This window comes from Poecile atricapillus, chromosome 1 (genome assembly GCF_030490865.1).
Source record: "Poecile atricapillus isolate bPoeAtr1 chromosome 1, bPoeAtr1.hap1, whole genome shotgun sequence".
Taxonomy (NCBI): Eukaryota; Metazoa; Chordata; class Aves; order Passeriformes; family Paridae; genus Poecile; species Poecile atricapillus.
Window position 1 is genome coordinate 117,658,871 of NC_081249.1, and position 7,185 is coordinate 117,666,055.

The following is a 7,185-nucleotide window of genomic DNA, read 5'->3' on the forward strand; positions in this document are numbered from 1 at the left end:
ACACCACAGTGGTGTCAGAGGCAATATTCCCCTCTCTGGGACATCACAGTCATAACAGCCTCAAATTCATCCCCTCTGTAACACCGCAGCACTGACTGATCCACTTTTCCTCCATTTGTGACATCAGAGCAGTGACAGGCCCAACTTACATCTGTTGATGACACCAAAGTGGTGGCAGCCTCAGTTTCTTCCTCTCTGTGACATCACAAAAATGAGTGACCCAGTTTCACCTCTCTCTGACATCACTGCAGTCAGTGACAAATCCAATTTACACCTCTCTGCGACACCACAGTGGTGACAGACTCATTATTCTCTTCTCTGTGACATCACAGCAGAGACAGAACCAATTCAAACCTCTCTCTGATACCATAGCCATGATATCCCCAACTGCATCCCCTCTGTGGCAACAGACAAGTCAGAACACCTGTGGAACGTTCTCTCAGACTCCACAGCTGTGATAGCCCCTGTTTTCCTCTCTCTGGGACATCACAGCAGTGGGACACCCCAATCTACGCCTCTCTGGGACATCACAGCAGTGAAAGAACCCCAGTTTCCACCCTTGAAGACATCACAGCACTGACAGACCAAATTTCACCCTTTCTGTCACACCACAGATGGAACAAGCCCAACTTACACCTATCTGACACACCCCAGCGGTGACAGTGCCAGGTTTCTCCTCTTCATGACATAACATCAAAGACAAGTGGGAATTCATCCCCTCCTATAGGCCACAGCAGTGACAGCCTCAGTTTTCCTCTCTCTGGGAGATCACTGCACTGACAAGTCCAATTGACACCTCTCTGTGACACCACTGAAGCCATAAAATAGATAGCCTTCGAGAAATAATGGGTTAAAACATAGAATATGAAGGGAACATCTGGAAGTAATAAACACAACGACAGGAGGGAAAGAGAAGGATAAAAAAATCACCGGACTAAGCGTAATTTAAGCCGAAGCTAAAGCATGCCTAATGTCAATATGATAAGTTGGCCCTAGGAGGTTGGGAACTCGGCCAACTACACCGGGAAAGGACCAAATTTGGAAAGAAGTTCAAAAGTTTAAGGAGGAAGACTCCTCGGAGACCCTCGCCCACGATGAAGGCCGACCGGAACGACCCCCGAAAAGATCCTCCAAATAGAAGTTTCCGCCCACGCTCCGCCTACGGCACGCCCCATATGAATATGCATTGATATGATGTAATTCCAAACCTAAACTGTATAAAAGGCATGCTTTTGTTGTAAGACTTTGGAAAACTCCCTTTAGAGATTTCCCCAACGTGCACGTTGCTAATAAAATACCTCCTGTCTATCTGACTTAAACTGCGTCTCTTAGACAGTTATTTATCGCCTGTTGGGGCAAAATTCGGCATCAGTTCTGGCGACCCAGATGGGACGAAACAGGAGACTCAGACTTTGAGGGGTTCCCTCCGAAGAGCCGGTCCGGGGCCGGGACCCTCTGGGGCCCCTGACGGATTTTTGTCAGAAGAGACTCCCCTCCCGGACCAGCGCTCTTCGGCAGAGGAAGGATTCCCTGCATCTCCTGCTCCAATTAAGAGGTATTTTTAATTGTTTATTGGTTTTGGTTTAAAGCGCTTTATTGGGACACGGGGGTCAGACGTGACCACCGAAGGGTAAACCAGGGGACGCCCTGGTAAAAATCCCTAATTGGTACCATTTGTGTTCGATATCTCGGACATCATAGGTTTTGGTACTATTGGTGTTTGTCCCTAATTGGTACCATTTGTGTTCGATATCTCGGACATCATAGGTTTTGGTACTATTGGTGTTTGTCCCTAATTGGTACCATTTGTGTTCGATATCTCGGACATCATAGGTTTTGGTACTATTGGTGTTTGTCCCTAATTGGTACCATTTGTGTTCGATATCTCGGACATCATAGGTTTTGGTACTATTGGTGTTTGTCCCTAATTGGTACCATTTGTGTTCGATATCTCGGACATCATAGGTTTTGGTACTATTGGTGTTTGTCCCTAATTGGTACCATTTGTGTTCGATATCTCGGACATCATAGGTTTTGGTACTATTGGTGTTTGTCCCTAATTGGTACCATTTGTGTTCGATATCTCGGACATCATAGGTTTTGGTACCATTGGTGTTTGTATGTGTTTTGTGTGTTCGTTTTATGTGTTTGTTGCAAAGTTTTATAGGAGACATCTTGTCACTCTTTATGTAATAGATTGAAACGCGCATTGTGCTGTCTACGTGCCTTGAATTTGGGAAGCCGGTACTTCACAGTTTGAGGGCGACTTTTTTTATGACCAAACCTGGTAAAACAATTTTATTTTATAAGTGTGTGTTGTATGTGAGGGTGAGTGAGACGCAGCGTAGCTGCGAAGCGAGAGGGAGTCCTGCTCCGCATTTCCTGTTCTTCGCGAGAAGCCAGGTCGGAAACGGACGAAGCGATTGAGATGATGTGCATGAAGTGTTAAAATATATCAGCATATCGTGGTTGCGAGAGAGGGACTGTTTCGGTTAACAGAAAACGCAGATACAGGGGATAGTCATGGGAGGTCAACAGAGTAAGGACGTAAATATGAAAACCCCCTTAGGGTGCATCCTAAAGCATTGGAAGGACCTGGGAGGGAGTCCGGGGTTGGAAGGAGGGCAGCCCATTAAAATCAGAGATTGACGGGAGAAAAAACAGCCCTCAGGGACTAGATAGTCCACAGGGGTCAGGGAGCTACATGAATGCTGACAGCCCACCCACACTGGAGGTTGAGGGGGAGGAAGGCAGTGGGTCAGAAGCAGAGAGCCGAAGGGAGGCACGTAGCATACCCGAGCTCAGTCCATATGGAGATAGCAACACCTCCAGAAATGGAGGCGTCTGTAGAATGGAAACCACTGCACCAAGGACTGGGGATAAAAGCAATTCACCGGGAGGCGACGTCCCTAAATTGAGATACAGCAAGAAGAATGATAATGAGGCATGCGAAAGGGAGGCAGAGAGTAACTCACAGAAACTGAACATAGTAATTCAGATAGAGGATAAGAGAAGTGGAGGGGGAGCAGAGGATGAGAGGAACCGCAGCCCGGGACAGGATAAGAGCTGGCAGATACAAAAGAGGCGACAGACGCAGGATGAGAATCGGATGGATTGTGTGATAGAGATAGGAGAGGAAAATGAAGAGCAAGAAGGGGGAAAGAAGAAAGAGAAGAGAAAGAATAGGGAGAGCATTGAGGCACAGGAAGAAAATCCCGGGGAGGGGACCAGTCACTCGTATTACACCAGATCTGTGGCACGGGGGGAAGCAAAGCAAGGGGAGAAAGGGAATCGCACGATAGCTCCTCTCCGACAAGTTATGCCAATAGTAGGGGAAAAGACTAGAGTAAAGGTGCCATTCTCGACGAGTGATTTGAACAATTGGAGGGATGAGGCAAGGAACTTCAGGAGGAATCCAGAGGGAGTAGCAAAGAGGTTTGAACTAATGGCAAAGAACTTAGATATTGATTGGGAGGATATAGAAGTGATGTTGTCAGAGTTGACAGATACGGAAAGGGAACTCGTATTGGAAACGGGGAGGCGACATGCCCAACTATTATCGGGGAGACTAGAAGATAATTTTCCCAGCAGTAAACCAGAGTGGGACCCGGGCAACGCGGAACACTATCAACGGCTAGTGCAGTATAGAGCTAGGGGAGGGTAAAAAGGAATTAGACTTTTTGATTGATACGGGAGCAACCTTTTCGGTTTTAAATCAAGAATTTGTACCTAAAAGTGATGAATTTGTGCAAGTTGTGGGAGCAACAGGCCAACCAGAAAAGGCTTACTTTTGAAACCCATTAAATACAAAATTGGGAAGCAAATGGGAATTCATCAGTTCCTGTATTTACCAAATTCACCAAAACCCCTACTAGGGAGAGACTTATTGGAGAACTTGGGGGCCGTAATAAAGTTTAACAAAGACCAATTGGAGTTTCAAGTAAATGAAGAACAACTGATTACAGCTCTAAGCCTAACGATCAGTTGTGTAGAGCCTAAACCTGAAAGCCACAATTTCGAGCAAATCCTGAGCAAGACGTATCCATTGGTGTGGGCTACTGATATACCTGGAAAATCAAAGCAAACAGCACCGATTGTCGTTGAACTTAAAGCTGGGACAAAACCGGTGAGAAAGAAACAATACCCTCTGAGGATAGAAGATAGGAAAGGGATTGAGCCCACAATCAGGAGGTTTATGGAACTGGGGTTATTGGTAGAATGCGAATCAGATTTTAATACACCAATCCTGCCAGTCAAGAAACCTAATGGAACCTATAGGTTAGTCCAGGATCTGAGAGCAGTAAATGAAATAACTAAGGCATTGCATCCGGTAGTTGCTAACCCATACACGCTTTTGACCAGACTGAAGGAGAATTTGGCCTGGTTCACCGTATTAGATTTAAAAGACGCGTTCTTTTGCCTCCCCTTAGCTCTCGAGAGTCAAAAGATTTTTGCCTTTGAGTGGGAATCTGTAGATAGTGGAAGAAAGACCCAACTCACCTGGACAGTGTTGCCCCAAGGGTGGTGCAATTCCCCTACGATTTTTGGGAATCAGTTAGCCAAGGAACTAGAACAGTGGGAAAGGCCGCTGGGAGATGGCACCCTTCTGCAGTACGTAGACGACCTCCTAATAGCAACAGTGACAGAGGAAGAATGCATTGAATGGACCATTTCCTTGCTGAATTTCCTGGGTTTAAATGGATATCGAGTCTCTCGACAGAAAGCACAGCTGGTACAGACACAAGTGGTGTACCTGGGATACGAAGTCTCCAGAGGACAGCGATCCCTGGGAGCAGCTAGGAAAGAGGCCATCTGCCAGATGCCCAAACCAGAGACGGTGAGAGATCTGCGCGCCTTTTTGGGGATGACAGGTTGGTGTCGGTTATGGATCTACCAGTACGGGATACTCGCTAAACCACTGTATGATTTGTTGAAGGAGGCTAAGAGCATCCTAGTTTGGACTCCCGAGGCAGAAGAAGCCTTCAAGAAGCTGAAGATGGAACTAATGAGAGCACCAGCCTTAGGTCTCCCAGACGTATCAAAACCATTCTGGCTGTTCTCCCACGAACGACAAGGGATGGCCTTAGGAGTCCTAGCACAGCAGCTGGGACCACACAAGAGAGCTGTGGCCTACTTCTCTAAGCGATTGGATGAAGTAAGCAAAGGATGGCCAGGCTGTCTGAGGGCAGTGGCCGCAGTGATAATTAACATAGAAGAGGCCAGGAAGCTCACGCTGGGCCAAAAGGTGACTGTACTAGTATCCCACACCGTGTCAGCTGTGCTGGAACAGAAAGGCAACCATTGGTTGTCGCCTTCCAGATTCCTAAAATACCAGGCCGTTCTGGCTGAATCAGATGACGTAACCATTCAGGTAACTAACATTGTGAACCCAGCTTCATTTCTAGAAGGAAGAGCCCCGGCAGAACCCATCGAACACGACTACCTGGAGACAATTGAAGCTGTCTATTCCAGTCGCCCGGACCTCAAAGAAGAGCCGTTCGAAGATGCGGACAACTGGTTCTCAGATGGCAGCAGCTTCGTGAAGCAAGGAGTAAGAATGGCTGGTTATGCGGTCACTACTACAGAAAGGGTAATTGAGTCGAACCCCTTGCCCACAGGAACTTCAGCCCAGAAGGCAGAACTGATAGCTCTGACTCGAGCTCTGGAATTGGCAGAGAATATGCAAATCAATATATGGACAGACTCTAAATATGCCTTTTCTGTTGTACATGCTCATGGGGCCATCTGGAAAGAAAGAGGACTGTTGACTACACAAGGAAAAACAGTCAAACATGCAGAAGAGGTTCTGCGATTGCTAGAGGCGGTCCAACTCCCAGCTCAAGTGGCCATAATGCATTGTAAGGGACATCTGAAAGGCAATACTATTCCAGAAATAGGAAATAGAAAGGCAGATACAGAGGCCAAATTGGCTGCCACAAAGTCTAGGGAAGTGGGAATAATGGCCCTAATACCAGGAGACCTGGATATCAGTATCAAGCCAGATTACCAGGAATCAGACCATAAATGGATTCAAAGAAATAAGGGCAAAATATTAGAAAATGGTTAGGGTCAATTGGAAACAGGACAGTTAGTAGTACCAGGAAATGTGATGTGGCAGTTTGTAAAAGCAGAACATGAGAAGGCCCATTGGGGTTTGGATCCGCTTTACCAATATTTGCAAACCAGGATAGCAGGACCGAAATTATTTACTACTATAAAGCACGTAACATCCCAGTGCGAACGGTGCCTGAGAAATAACCCGAATACGGGAACCAAGATACACCAAGGAGCCATAAGTCGAGGTAAATTCCCAGGTGAAGTATGGCAAATTGATTTTTCTGAGCTCCCAAGAAAAGGGGGGCTTCGATATTTGTTGGTATTGACTGATACATTTTCTGGGTGGCCTGAAGCATTCCCTTGCAGGACAAACAAGGAAAGAGAAGTGACCGAAATACTGTTGAATGAAATCATTCCGCGGTTTGGGGTACCGAAGAGTATTTCCTCGGATAGGGGTACACACTTCTGTGCGAAAGTGGTGAGAGCAATAAGCAAAGCATTATGGTATCAAGCCTTGCCTATTGCTCTGCTGAGGCTGAGAGTCAAACCAAGGTCAAAAGAGAAGCTAAGCCCATTCGAAATCCTGTATGGTAGACCTTATGCTATGCAAGTTGTAAACGGGGATGCCATAGGCCAAATCGGTAACCAGTACATTTATGATTATGTAATTACAGTGGGGAAACAATTGGATAAGAATGCTACCGTGGTAATAGAGCACCAACCTAAACAACCTGATTGTAAATTGCATCCGTTTAACCCCGGTGATTGGGTGTATGTTAAGAATCTTTTAGGAAAACCCCTACAAGAGAAGTGGGAAGGACCTTTCCAAGTGCTGCTGACTACCTTCACCGCGGTCCGGATCAAGGAGCGACCTACGTGGATTCATTACTCGCGGGTCAAGAAAGCTCCAGAGAGTAAACAAGAGGAACGGACATCATGACCTTGACTTCACCTCAAGCCCTTTCAACCCGGATCATTGGACTCTCGATAAGTATAGTTCTTCCCCGAGACTCTGACCCGATAGATCCATGGTCTCACGCACACCAGTGTATCCACCCGGAATGGGGAGCGAAGGGACCCTATTTCGAGGTATATGCCCTACGTAACAATCAGCCATACGCAAGTAAA

General features: G+C 46.6%; 1 long non-coding RNA gene across 1 annotated transcript; it reads left to right on the forward strand.

Moving 5' to 3' along the window:
* Positions 1–1,509: 1,509 nt before the first annotated feature.
* On the forward strand, positions 1,510–6,919 carry LOC131583281 (uncharacterized). The gene is made up of 3 exons (XR_009278476.1): positions 1,510–1,555; positions 2,197–2,287; positions 6,839–6,919. It is a non-coding gene; the product is annotated as an uncharacterized LOC131583281 (long non-coding RNA).
* The last annotated feature ends 266 nt before the right edge of the window (positions 6,920–7,185 follow it).